We start from the raw sequence: 14005 nt of genomic DNA, 5'->3' as shown, positions 1-14005 counted from the left end.
AATTTCCAGATCTGCTCTAAACAAATTATATGCCAGCTGTTGCACTGGATAACTGCCATACATTATATAATTGATTGCTAAACAAACACTATATTTTATGAGATTTTGGAACTGATTAGCTCACAATAACTGTGCTATCAGTCATCAAATAGGTCAGTAATGAGAACTGGGTAAATGGCAATATCATCCTCTCCCCAGAATCCATTCTCCCCAGGCACTGCACCCAAATTGCCAAGAATTTATCAAGCTGGAGATGGCAACCCTCAGTCTGGACTAGATTCACAACTTTGTGATCATTGGACTTTCCTACCCAAGGAAATTTTTAAAATTCTGCACACCTGTCTTTAGCCCACACCTTGCTAGCTATGCCACCCATTGAAACAAAGGGGGAGTGATTTTCTGGATTGCTAGTCAAGCAATCCTAATCAAAGAGCTCAAAGTAATCAGGCAAACAGCAGCCAACCATTACTGTTTGTAAAAAGAAAGCCCCTGGTTTTGATTTTGATCCTCCATTGGAAAAGCATATGAAGACGACGGTAACAGAATTAACTTAAAGTCCTGTACCAAATGGTTGAATATTGGTATTATGCCTAAGACGTTTGAGGAGTTTTAAGTTTCTTAATATGGAATAGATTTGTGCTGGCAGTAGGCCTAACTCTCTTGAGAGACATAAAACAGTAGCCTAGGCCTTGGGACCTTTTGTGGGCTCAGTAGGATTATTTGTTTACTTAAATCTGTTTGCCTTGAATGTTCTTTAAAACAAAACCCCCAAAGAAAAGAGAGTTCCTGTCTACAGTTGCTACTTAGGATTCCCAAAGAGCACCCAGGAGGGGGAGACTGGGTTGTTTCATGACAATATATAACAAGATTGTTAAATTAGAAACACATGTGTTGAAGGAAAAGTATGATAGACTTGGAGTGGCAGAGATTTGGTTAAACTGAGACACTGAGCAGGAGATTTAATACCACAGGGCGCAGAGGCAAATTTAAAGTACAAGTGGTGCTGGAACATAAACGAATTTGTTTAATTGGGTGGTCCAGCCTGCAAATAAGAGCATGAGACCTGGATAATACACAGTTAATGAACACAAATATATAAGAGGTATACCCGTTTTAAGGAGTACCTTATGTTGCTGCCTTGATTCAGATGGTTTCTAAATAAGGGGGGAGAATTTTCAACAGAGTAAAAAGTTCAGTCTTTCACATATTCAAAATTAATTTTTTTTAAGTTCCATATATTAAGAGCATTTGTTCGGAATTGTTTTGTATAACTGATAATAATTACAATAAAGTTATCAACAGAAGACATTCACTAACCCTATGCTTAGCTTCAAATGGATGTATGCATTACCTTAGCTAATGCATAGACCTATTAATTGTTTACAACAATTTGCTTACTGTCTAGAGCAGCGGTCCGCAACCTTTCCGTTGCTGCGGACCTCTGTCACGGGGTGGGGGGAGAGGCTGATCCAGGGCCCCGCGCATGGGCAGCAGCCCCGGCGCAAACGCACATGCGCTGCCGGCCTGCCAGCAGCCACAGCTCCCTCTTCCCCCCCTCCTGAAGCAAGAAGCTTGCCAGGCCGCAAGGTAATCAGCCGCTTTGGTAGCCGCTTCGCTTGTGGCCTGTGGGAAGGGGCGGGGAGAAGGAGCCGCCGTTCGGTGCTGAGGCCTTCGTGGCGGCGTCCCAGGGGTTGAGGACCACTGGTCTAGAGCAGTGGTCCCCAACCCCCAGTTTGGGGACCGGTACCAATCCATCGATCAGATGGTACCAGGCTACAGCTCCTCCTCATCCTCCTCCCCAGCTGCTGCTACTCTGCTGCCGGCTCACCTTTGGTGCTCTTCAGCCGCTGCCATGGCTGGGGCTCGCCCTCATCGTGGCACAGCACAGCTGCTGCTGGCAGCACCCTCCAGCGGTTGGAGGGAAGTTAGGGGTGCTGCGGGAAATCAAGTGGAGCAGGGGCTCAGGTGATGGCGACATCCCTTGGCAAAACACCACCCCTCCCCCCGGGCCTCAGTAAAATTGTCAATTGTCAATTTCCCCTGTGATGAAAAGGTTGGAGACCACTGGTCTAGAGTACTGAAATGACTAGTGAACTATATCTACTATTTCTTAAAACTGATAGCCATGCATTGCCTGGTATCATAAATCTGGCAATGATTGTTCAAGCCAACTCAATATCAGGTCTGGTATCAACAGTCAGCATGATTGGAATTTTGCTGAAGCACCAATATTATGTCTTTTACCAAACAGCTCCCTTGAAAACAACCATTTATTACTACCAGATGGCTTGCACAGAAGGAATATGAATCACAATTCCTTTACATCTTCAAGTGATTTGGGCAAAGTAGTCAGTCCTAGAGGAGATCAGCCCTGCCTGCTCCTTAGAAGGCCAGATCCTGAAAATGAAACTCAAATACTTTGGCCACCTCATGAGAAGGAAGGACTCCCTGGAGAAGAGTCTAATGCTGGGAGCGATTGAGGGCAAAAGAAGAAGGGGACGACAGAGAATGAGGTGACTGGATGGAGTCACTGAAGCAGCTGGTGCAAACTTAAATGGACTCCGGGGAAAGGTAGAGGACAGGAAGGCCTGGAGGATCATTGTCCATGGGGTTGCGATGGGCCGGACACGACTTTGGACCTAACAACAACAAGTCTGATTTTATGCCCTTCTAAAGACCTCCAGTTCAGGTAGGGTTCCCCTGCTTTCAGGGTGCACCTCCCCCCCCCAGTTAGATCTCCTAGAAGGGAAGAACACAGACATGTGATCCAGACATTGTTGAGGTTTTTAGGAAAACTCTATTGTTAGAAGCGAATTCTGCCACAGAGTTTTTGCCCAAAAGCCAGAGCATTGCTCCCTGATGTTCCCAACATGCCTATATCACTTCCAGGTGATGTAGGTACAATGTGTTAATTTCCAACAGTCCTCCCCACTCATAGTAAGTACTACTCCGCTGGCAGCTCCGAAGGACCTAGCTATCCTTTTCTCCATTATCACCAAGTAAAAAGCTGGGGAAATTATAGGTTTACCAGACCTGAATTTTTGTTCACCAAAGGACATTAGAATCTCAGGTAACCTAGGTGGCAGGCTAGAGTGGATGAGCAATAGGATTGTGAATGTCCTGCATCATGCAGGGGGTTGTACTAGATCAGTGGTCCCCAACCTGCGGGCCGCGGCCCGGTGCCAGGCCGCAAAGGCCATGGCTCCGGGCCACGGCTCCCTCTCCCCGCCCCCCCAGTAAAAAACTTCCCAGGCCGCAAGCCCAGGAAGCTTCTTACTGCGGGAGGGCGGGAAGAGGGAATCAGGGCCGGGCCGTGCGGCCGTGCGGCCGTGCGGGCGTGGCCCGTGCGGGCGCGGCCCGATGCGCAGGCATGGCCCGCAGGCGCAGCCCAATGCGCGGGCATGGCCCGCGGGGGCGCGGCCCACGGGCGCGGCCCGAAGAGCGGGTGCGGTCCGCGTGGGCGCGGCCCGATGCCCTGCCGGTCCCCAGCCTCAGAAAGGTTGGGGACCACTGTACTAGATGATCCTGAAGGTCCCTTACAACTCTATGATTCTGTGATTCTAGTTCTTCTTCTCTACTAAAAACTCCCTAAATTCCAAAGGCATCAAATTATATGGCCCTCTGAAGAAGGTGCTCCCAGCCATTCTTCATCCCATTTGGAAGGAAATGATTTCTGGATCAACTAGTCTTTAAACAACCCCGTGGTGCGGAGTGCCACAGACTGAATAAAGCAGTAAGGGCACTGTGGGAGGAGTTAGGGCGGGCCCTGTCCGGGATAAAAACTTGGAGGGGCCAATCAGGAGCCGCAAAGCGGCTCCTGATTGGCCCCTCTGAGTGTCCATCCCGTCCCAAGCAGGCAATGGGGAGCCTGGCCGCCTTCTCCTGGCTGCTCCGCCGGCCGGGAGAAGGCTGGAGAGAGCCTCGGGGGGTGGGGGGGCCTGGCCGCCTTCTCCCGGCCGGCGGAGCGGCCTTGCCACGTCTGCCGGCCGGGAGAAGGCTGGAGAGAGCCTCGGGTGGGGGGGTGGCCATGCTTCCACGCAACCTAGCGCCCATTTCATTCCTGAGTGAAATGGGCTTTAGATCTAGTTTTAAATAAATGGCATTTCCTCCCCAAATCCCCACACAAAACAAATGAACAACAGTTTTTAAAAGAACATCATATTAATAACAACAAATTTACTGATTTCTATAGTGTAGAGATCAGTACACCTGGAGGCTGGCAACCATAGCAGAGGCTTCCTAATAGCCCTCTTTAAGTATTTGAAAGGTTGTCACTTGGAGGAGGGCAGGATTCTGTTTCCGTTGGCTGCAGAGGAGAGGACGTGCAGTAATGGGTTTAAACTACAAGTACAACGATATAGGCTAGATATCAGGGAAAATTTTCACAGTCAGAGTAGTTCAGCAGTGGAATAGGCTGCCTAAGGAGGTGATGAGCTCCCCCTCACTGGCAGCCTTCAAGCAAAGGTTGGATACACACTTTTCTTGGATGCTTAGGGCTGATCCTGCGTTGAGCAGGGGGTTGGACTAGATGGCTTGTATGGCCTCTTCCAACTCTATGATTATACGATTCTGATTCTATGATTCTAATTAATCCAAGGTTTTCTTCCCAGTCTGCAGCATACAAGGATCAGTGAGACCCAAACTGTTGCACTGGATAGCAATATATTGGTCAACAGCAGTTCACCTGAATTCTCTCTGGGATCACTTTGACTGGGAGATCTTCCTCTGTTTCCCCCCTTCCCTCTTTTGCAGAAATTACAAACCAACTGCAGGAAGAGGACTCTGAATAAGCCTCTGGATCCAATTCTGGATCATTCCAATAATTAGAAGGAAATTATTGGGGTCTGTTAAGCCATGAGGAAGACTTTCACTGTGTCAGATATTGGCTTTCTGATTCAATGATAGGAAAGTCAAATGCCTTTTAGGTAGGCAAAATACAATTGCATTGTATTGGTCCTAAGAGAAGAAAGAAGCTGTCACCAACTATTCATTTTGTTCCCATGTGTCTGTACCCTAATGTGGGGTTGATAACAAAGACCAGGATAATTGCATCTGCATTTGCTGCTGTCAGGGGCAGTTAAGACTGTGATACTTCAGATGGCAACATGAGAAGGGTAGGCTGACTGAAGGGTTGCCCTCAGAAAACAGGAACTGATTTCATAAAATGTTGTTTGAAGGATTTATACAACAGAAGCAGAACCACTAAAGGCCAGAAGTAGGTTCTATTGTTATTACTGGGACCATTCTACACCTTAAAAAAATCAGTGTTAGGCCAGCGCATTGGCGTAATGCATGCCTGCTTAAAATGGCAGAAGAGTGAACACCCCAGAAAATAGAGTTCAATGAGATTTGAACATCCTAGAAAAGTGAGCAAATGAGAACAAGATGAAATTCAATCAGGAGAAGTACAGAATTCTGCATATGAGTCACGAAATTTAGAATCATGCATAGTGGATGGGAGATACCCTTCTGGATAGCAAAGTGTGTGAATGGGATCTTGGGGTACTTGTGGACTATAAGCTAAATATTAGCAGACAGTGTATTGCTGTGGTAAAGAAGGTGAATGCAGTCTTGGGCTATATTAAAACCACAAGATGTCGTAGTCCCACTGAATAATATGTTGGTCAGACTACACCTGAGTACTGTGTGCAGTTCTGGAGGCATCACTTCAAAAAGGAGGTGGACAAAATTGTGAGGGTTCAGGGGAGAGCAATGGGGATAAACCTGGGAACCAAGGCCTATGAGGAAAGGCTGTGAGACTTGTAAATGTTCAGCCTGGAGAAGAGGAGGTTGAGAGGTGACATGATTGCTGTCTTTAAATACTTAGAAATGTTGTCAGAGGAGGGCAGGGGGTGGTTATTGTCAGCAGCAGAGGATAGGACCTGCAGTAATGGGCCATATAATTTGATCGATCGATCGATCGATCGATCGATATATATACCACCCCACTCAGACCTGCCTTCTCAAAATATGACAGTTAATTATAACATAATAACAATAACAATAAAATCAACATTAAAACCAACCAGTGCATTTTAGAAACTCGTTATCATCACGAGTGATTGTCACTGAGATTGGCAATGCTGTTGACGTGGAACACATATTTTAGCGCATCCCCTGTTAACCATTTGTGGTGTTAATTAGGAAGGGGAGGAAGGAAGGGAACAGAAGAGATGCCCAGTATTGCTGGTCTAGCTCCATCTTGCAGACCTTGTGGACTTGGGCCCTGATCTCCCTAGGGAGCTCATTCCTCCAAGCAGGAGCCAGGACAGAAGGCCCTGGTTCTGGTTGAAGCCAGATATATTTCTTTGGGGTCAAGATGCCTTAACTGGTTGGAATTTCTAGATCATAATGCTCTCTGGGGCATATAGTCAGATAAGTGGTTCCTCGGGTATGCACAGCCTAGACAGCATAAGCCTTAAAGCTTAAAACCAGAACCTTGAACCAGATCTGGAATGTGACTGGGAGCTAATGCAGCCACCGTAATATCAGGGTGTACTGGCTAGATATTGAGGGGGGGGGGATAGTTCAGCATTGAAATCAGCATTCTAAGCTCCCCCTCACTGGCAGTCTCCAAGCAGAGGCTGAACATATACTTATCAAAGATGCTTTAATCTGATCCTGCATTGGACTAGATGGCTTTTAGAACCCCTTCCAACTCCATGATTCTATGATTCTAAACTGTACAACTGGCCAAAAATCTGTCAGCAGCATATTTAAACCTGATTGTGTTCTCCCCTTCATGACAGTGGTCTAAGGAACAGTAATTGGATTGGATTAGAATGAGTGGGTTGATTGAGAATATCTTGTTGAGAGCCCACTCTGAACTGAGCCATATTTTATGTGTGAGGGAAGAAGAACTTGAGACTGTGTCTCAATAATGGTGGGCTAAAGTGATGGGTCGAAAGGTTGTGTGGTGCTGAACAAAGTATGCAGAAACATAGCAGCTGTTGTTTAACCAGGGCCCAGGGGCCTTTGTAAGGCATGCTGTGAAAATGCTTCCTAAGTCAGCAATGGCAGTTTTCTCTGCTTGAGTTATTCCTTGCAGACAGTGCAGTGTTTTGTCTTCAGTTATGTCTGCAAGGAAAACATTTATACTATTTCACGGGCATTCAATTGTTGGGCATGGAGTCCAAATAACTGCCACTCTCCCTGAAAAAAAGATGCAAACTCCAGCTTTATTGTTTTGACAGATTCAAAAAAAAGAATGAAGCAGCATGCTTAATTTCCACTGTATTCAATAGGGCCTCACCATGAAGTGAAGCCTTTAAGACCCAATGATTTCAGAAGGATTTAACCACTTTCAACATATTCTGGTTACATATTTAGTTTGTGGATTCAGAAAGCTCATTGTTTATGAGGATCTTAAGGAAATGAAATCAATATAGGTAAAAGGAGGCTTTCAATTCGTTTTCAGTTGAACAAAATATTTATATGAATAATAATACAATAGGGTGAGCTCAGATCTATTTGCATGTGACCAGCAGCAAATTTAAGCATTGAACTTGGCAGATAATGTAAAGTGAATAAGACAATAGTGATTCAGAACCCTTCAATGGACTTTTGGACCATATAAAACTGTTGTCATCTTCAGAAAGATGAAGTGAAATGGAAGGCATATGATGGATGTTTAGAAATACAAGAATGTGCTTAAATTGGATGCCATTAATTTCAGTAGAAAAATCCAATGTCTGTCCACTTTCACACATGCTGAAGTCCTTTTTGCCAGCCTTAGATATGCGCATTACTAGAACTTGATTGAGGAAACAAGAAGACATTAGTAGGAAAGCTGAAAGAAGGTACAGTGGACACAGGGAGGATTCAGTACATCTTATCTCATTGCTGACACCTCTACTGCTATTACGTCTAGTTTGGCTCACAATATTTGTATTTTAAAAACAAATCAACAATTAGAAATCAACACTTTTCCAAGCTAAAATGCAGTCCTGGAGCCTAAAAACTATTAACTGGTGAACTTGTGTGAACTGCCATGTGTGTGTGTGTGCGTGTGCGGGGGGAGGGTAGATCTGGGCATGCTCACAGATAAAGCTAGCATTGATCCAGTATAGCATCACATGCTCTCACAATCCCTTCTGCAGGCCAGAGCACAACGTAACACCATTCTATGGGGTCTACACTATATCAGAATTAAAAGCCTGTGTTCATTAATGCTAGCAATAATGTAAAAAGGTAAAGGTATCCCCTGTGCAAGCACCAGGTCATGTCTGACCCTTGGGGTGACGCCCTCTAGCATTTTCATGGCAGACTCAATACGGGGTGGTTTGCCAGTGCCTTCCCCAGTCATTACCGTTTACCCCCCAGCAAGCTGGGTACTCATTTTACCGACCTCGGAAGGATGGAAGGCTGAGTCAACCTTGAGCTGGCTGCTGGGATTGAACTTCCAGCCTCATGGGCAGAGTTTCAGACTGTATATCTGCTGCCTTACCACTCAGCGCTACAAGAGGCTCTAGCAATAATGTAGCCATGTTAAATGAACAGCTTTGGAAGTTTGTGCACTAAGTTAAGAGGAATGCAGAGAGAATAGTGGGGACCAAATAGAAGATTTGTGCAGAATATTGTGAAGTCAAAGGACAATTTCACAAAATTAAATAAGCAAATACAAACCAGGTTGGGCCTGATCCATGGCAACTTACCTCTGTAACTCATGACAGAAATGATACTTCGTTTAAGCCACAACACTGGAAAGCACTGCTTGTTTTTAGTTGGAAGATCTCTTTTTCCTAAAGCCATGAATATGTGAGAATGGGTATTGTCTCCCTGCTGTTTTCTAAGTGCCAACAAAGCCATCAGATGTATTGATTGAACTTTTCGAAATCTTGTTGAACAATTCCAAAGAAATAGGAACAAAATACCAGCAAGCCAAGGAAAACATTTTAAATGGACCCTGCATTATGATGCCTACCCTCAGTGCTTAGGAACGTTGCCCTGGCCAGCCTAGAAGAAGGAATTAAACCATTATGGGATCTTATTAACATATGTTTATTTAATAATGAGTTTATCTAATAATAAGAATACCTTTATTTTCATAGCATATCCTTCCCAGTTGGCTCTTCTAGTAAGGCACATCTCTTACCTAACTACCCTGAGGTCCTTGCAGCAAAATTATGGGCCATTTCCACACAAGGAAAATGTTCCTGGACAGCCTTTGCAAGTTGGTAGCGTATATTGCCCCCTCCACATGACATCAGCAACATCCCGACGCTCTCCAGTAGCTGGGTCATGATTTGGCCATTTTTAACACATAGTTTCTTTACCGCTGCATTGCACTATCTGCTATTATTATTATTATTATTATTATTATTATTATTATTATTATTATTATTATTATTGCCTGCCATTCCCAGTGGCTCATGGTGTTTAGACATTAGTCTAAATAAAACCCCATTAAAACCCCAGACATAAAAACATCACAATCCAAATGAACAATGTAAAAGAGAAGATGGCAGAAAAAATATAAACAACTTATCCCTTCTAACAGTAACTCAAACGGGAGGTGGGAAGAGGGGGCAGGTGAAATCAAGCTTCCATACAAACACTATTCTGGAGAGGGCCAACAGATCTTTCTTGTTGCACCGGTCTCAACCATCGACCTGGTGGAAGAGCTCTGTTTTGCAGGCCCTACGGAACGCCAAAAGCTGCCACAGGGCCCCACAGCAATTCCAGGAGGTCATTCCATCTAATAGGGGCCAGGACCGAAAAGGCCCTGGCTCTAGTTGAAGCCAGACATGTTTTCTTGGGGCTGAGGATGACCAATAAATTAGAACCCACAGAGTGCAAGACCCTACGGGGGGCATAGAGCAAAAGGTGGTCCCTCAGATATGCGGGTCCCAGACCACATAGGGCCTTAAAAGTTAATACCAAAACTTTGAACCAAATCCAGGCAGCAACTGGCAGCCAATGCAGCTGCCTCAGCACTGGCTGGATATGGGCTCTACAAGGTTTTTCTGTGAGGAGCCTAGCAGCTGATTTTGGACCAGCTGAAATTTCTGGATCAAGCCCAAGGGCAGGCCCACATAGAGTGAGTGACAGAAATCTGTTTTGAGGTGACCGTTGCATAGATCACTGTGGCCAGATGTTTGGGGGACAGGTAGAGCACTAGTAGCCGGTTCTGGTGAAGATGGAAGAATGCCTGGCTAGCTACCCTAGAATCATAGAATCATAGAATCATAGAGTTGGAAGGGGCCATACAGGCCATCTAGTCCAACCCCCTGCTCAACGCAGGATCAGCCCAAAGCATCTTAAAGCATCCAAGAAAAGTGTGTATCCAACCTTTGCTTGAAGACTGCCAGTGAGGGGGAGCTCACCACCTCCTTAGGCAGCCTATTCCACTGGTGAACTACTCTTGACTGTGAAATTTCCCCCCCCCCCTTATATCTAGCCTATATCATTGTACTTGTAGTTTAAACCCTCTTCATCTGTGTCTCTAAAGTTAACGAGGCATCAGTGTTCACACCCAAATTCCTGGCCTGGGACGCAGTCGTAAGTTGCATCCCTGCCAGGGTGGGTAAGCAGGCTTCCTGACTCACCCCCCTACCCCCAAGCCACAGGACCTCCGTCTTGGAGGGGTTGAGTATTAAGTTTACAGTCCACAAGTACCCCAAGGCCTCATTCACACACACCACTATCCACAAACGTATCTCCCATCCAGTATGCATGCTTCTCCTTTTTGGGACCCAGATGTAGAACTCTTCACTTCTTATTAAATTGCATCCTATTCTCATTTGCTCACTTTTCTAGCTTGTTTTTTATATTGTGATTTTACTTGTAAGCTGCCTCAAGCAGGACTCTGATGGCACACAAATAAGTAAATGAATAAATGAAACAGCTATGATCCATTCAATAAATAACGGGTGCTATATGCTGTCTTTAATTCTTATTCCACTACAAGGGAAGTAGAAGAAGAGCTGGTTTTTGTACCCTACTTTTTACTACCCTTCCTCTCCTCACAGCAGACATCCTGTGAGGTAGGTGGGGCTGAAAGAGCTCGGAGAGAACTGACTGACCCAAGGACACCCAGCTAGCTGCAAGTAGAGAAATGGGGAATCAAACTCGGTTCATCAGATTACAGGCCACTCTTCTATCCCCATTTGTGATTTCTCACATTACCAATATCATTGGAATGAATGCAACCCACTGCTTGCCTACCTCTTTACAAAATGGGAATGGCTATACCAGAAAATTGTGATAATTGTCATTTTAAAATGAGGTCCTCGGTCAAAGCAGTTTATTTCTACTAGGAGGTGATACATATGCAGCAGAATTCTTTGGGTTTTAATTCCTGAATCTGAACATAAATGAAACTGCCAAAAAAAAAACTTTGTTGAGAGCAGCAGATCAAAGGCATAAAGTTCGTACTATGCAAATATGGAATAGTGAACATAGAATTCACTGTGATGAGCACAGGAACTTTAACTTCACCCTAAAGAGTGAGGAGGCCAAGTATGCTGAGGACACTCAAAGGATTTGGAACAAATATAAAACTAAATATGAGAAACATAAATTCAAGAACAAAATTAATGTCCTTCAGGCAACGAAGGTCAGGACACATATTGGAATTGTCACACTGAATATCCTCAGGGAGATGAATTTGACACACTGTATCTTGGTGCTATTTATTGGTCTGTCATGGACTGCTGGAAAGCTACCCTACAACTAGAGTGTCCCAAAGTAACTTCACAACATTTTTGTCATGCAGTTCTTTTCTAATCATAGCAGTTTCTTCTTTCCTATTCACACAGTAGCACTTTATGTAACCAATTTAAATTCATTTGAAATTAAATATTTTTGCTGGTATATCATTCAGATAAGCTGTTCATGTAGTAGTTCAACACATGGACCAGTGATTATCATGTGATTCCTTCCAGTGCCATCACAGAAAAGAAACCAATAAAAAGTACACATTGTGGACATAGTCTTGTTGCCTTAGTGCTGTTCTTCATCATGCCATTTGTTCCCTTCTTTGCCCTCACTACCCTCAGCTTCATTTATCCTAGTTACCTTATCTGATTGGCTGTCCTGGCTCCCATGTTGCTCTAGACAATGCCACATGGCTATATCAAAGCATGGTGTTATGGGCATCCTTAAAAATTCCATTGAACATTACACTTAATCATATTAAATGGCATTGAGGTCCCACGAGATCAAGGACAACAAAGGTGAGAAGGAAAATGGAAATGAAAAGAAGTGCCAATGGGAAGAAGATCTGACCCAAGATTTGAAATATCTCCTGCTTTGGATGGGGTTGCACTCACCCTAAAGAAATACATTTGTAGCTTGCAGATGTTGCTGGACCAGCATCTCCTGTTGGATAACCAGGTGACAGCTTTTCACTGACTGGTGAGCCAGTCAGAATAAATCTTCCATTGTGATGCATGCCTTGATAAGTAACATCTAGATCAGACAATTCACTATACATGCAGTGTCAGCCTCTTCAATAGGTGTGGAATGCTTCCACGAGGAGGTTGACTGTGTTGCTTGTTAAAGACAATATCATTCTGGCCTTGGACTATATCCACTGGTTTCTAAGCACAATTAAAGTGTTGTGTCTGCCCTTTAAAACCCCACATGATTTGGTGGCAGCATATTTTAAGGATAGCCATATTAATCTACCAGACCTTTCAGTCATCTTCAGAGTGCACTGCCATCTGAGTTTATACAGGTGGCAACATGACCAAGTACTTTTTCAGTTGTGGAACCAAAGCTACTCCCTCCCCAGTGAGGTCTGTCTGTCTCCTGTCACATGGCAGATACTTTTTGTTCTCTTTGGCATTCCCTCACTAACTCATATTAGCCCTCCTCCCTGGTTGTATGTTTATGTATTTTGTTTTACTGTTAAAAGTAGTTTTCATATACTTGCATTTTAAATGCTGTTTTTATTGGTTAAAATGTTTTGATCACTTTGGGAACCCTGAGTTGGGTCAAAGGGGAGCAGAGAAATGATTTGAATACATAAGTAAGGAGTCATGGAAAATAATAGCAGAGATTGTAAAACACAAAGACTGAAAGAACTATGGAAACTTATATCACACTCTGTTCTTTCTCAAGCAAGATAGGAACTAAGGTAAGTTCACCTGAAGTCTATTGAATGCTTCTTCCTAAATAAAGGATTATATATATCCCTTTTCGGTAGAGAGGGATAATTTGCTGCAAAGTTTTATGAGGTGGGAGTTTTCTTCTTTAATAAATTAGTGACAGCCGAACTCTCACAAGTTATCTGGAACACATACCCGCTCAGGGGCTCCTTGGTCCTTCCCTCCCCATCTCTCAGACATACATAGACACAAACTCCTTTCCCCCATCCCCCCTGCCCTCGCCCCCCCTTACCTCTCGCTTGTCTGACCTGCTCCCTGGCCCCTCCTCTCAGACACACACAGATACACACAAACCCCTTATCTCCCCATCCATCCCCCACCCTCACCTCTCGCTTACCGGACCTCCTTACTGGTCCCTTGCCACTTACTCAGACATACACCCACAGTCCTTTCTCCCTGTAACCTCACACCACCCAGAATCTCGCCTCCCATTGTTGGCTTTTGAGGTTGCCTTGAGTTGACTGCCTTGAGTTGAGCAGCCAGTCAGTGCTGAAGAGAATATATCTGCTCTAGCCTGCTCTCTACACAGCAGGCTTTTGCTTCAAGTTGGACCACACCTTCTTCTTGTTGGTTAAGCTGATCAGGTTTGAAAAGCCAAGATGGAATTTTTAGGTCTCCTCCTAATTGGCACTTTTTAACCTGCTCCATGGTGTCTTGGCAGGAAAAAGAGGAAAAGGGAAAAAGAGAGCGAGAATTAACATTGGTAGGAAACATGGTAGGAAAAAGAGAGAGAGAACTAATGTTGACAGGAATTGCGTAAGTGACTAAAGTACAAGTGGGACTAATTGGAAAGCCTCCTGAGCCATCTCAGGATGGTGTTGGTTTCCCAAGTTAGTCCATCATTGGCACAAGTGCCTGGGCAGGCTAGGAAGGGAACAGCTTTGGTGGTTAAG

This window comes from Paroedura picta, chromosome 2 (genome assembly GCF_049243985.1).
Source record: "Paroedura picta isolate Pp20150507F chromosome 2, Ppicta_v3.0, whole genome shotgun sequence".
In the NCBI taxonomy this organism is placed as follows: domain Eukaryota; kingdom Metazoa; phylum Chordata; class Lepidosauria; order Squamata; family Gekkonidae; genus Paroedura; species Paroedura picta.
This window is presented reverse-complemented; position numbering follows the sequence as displayed.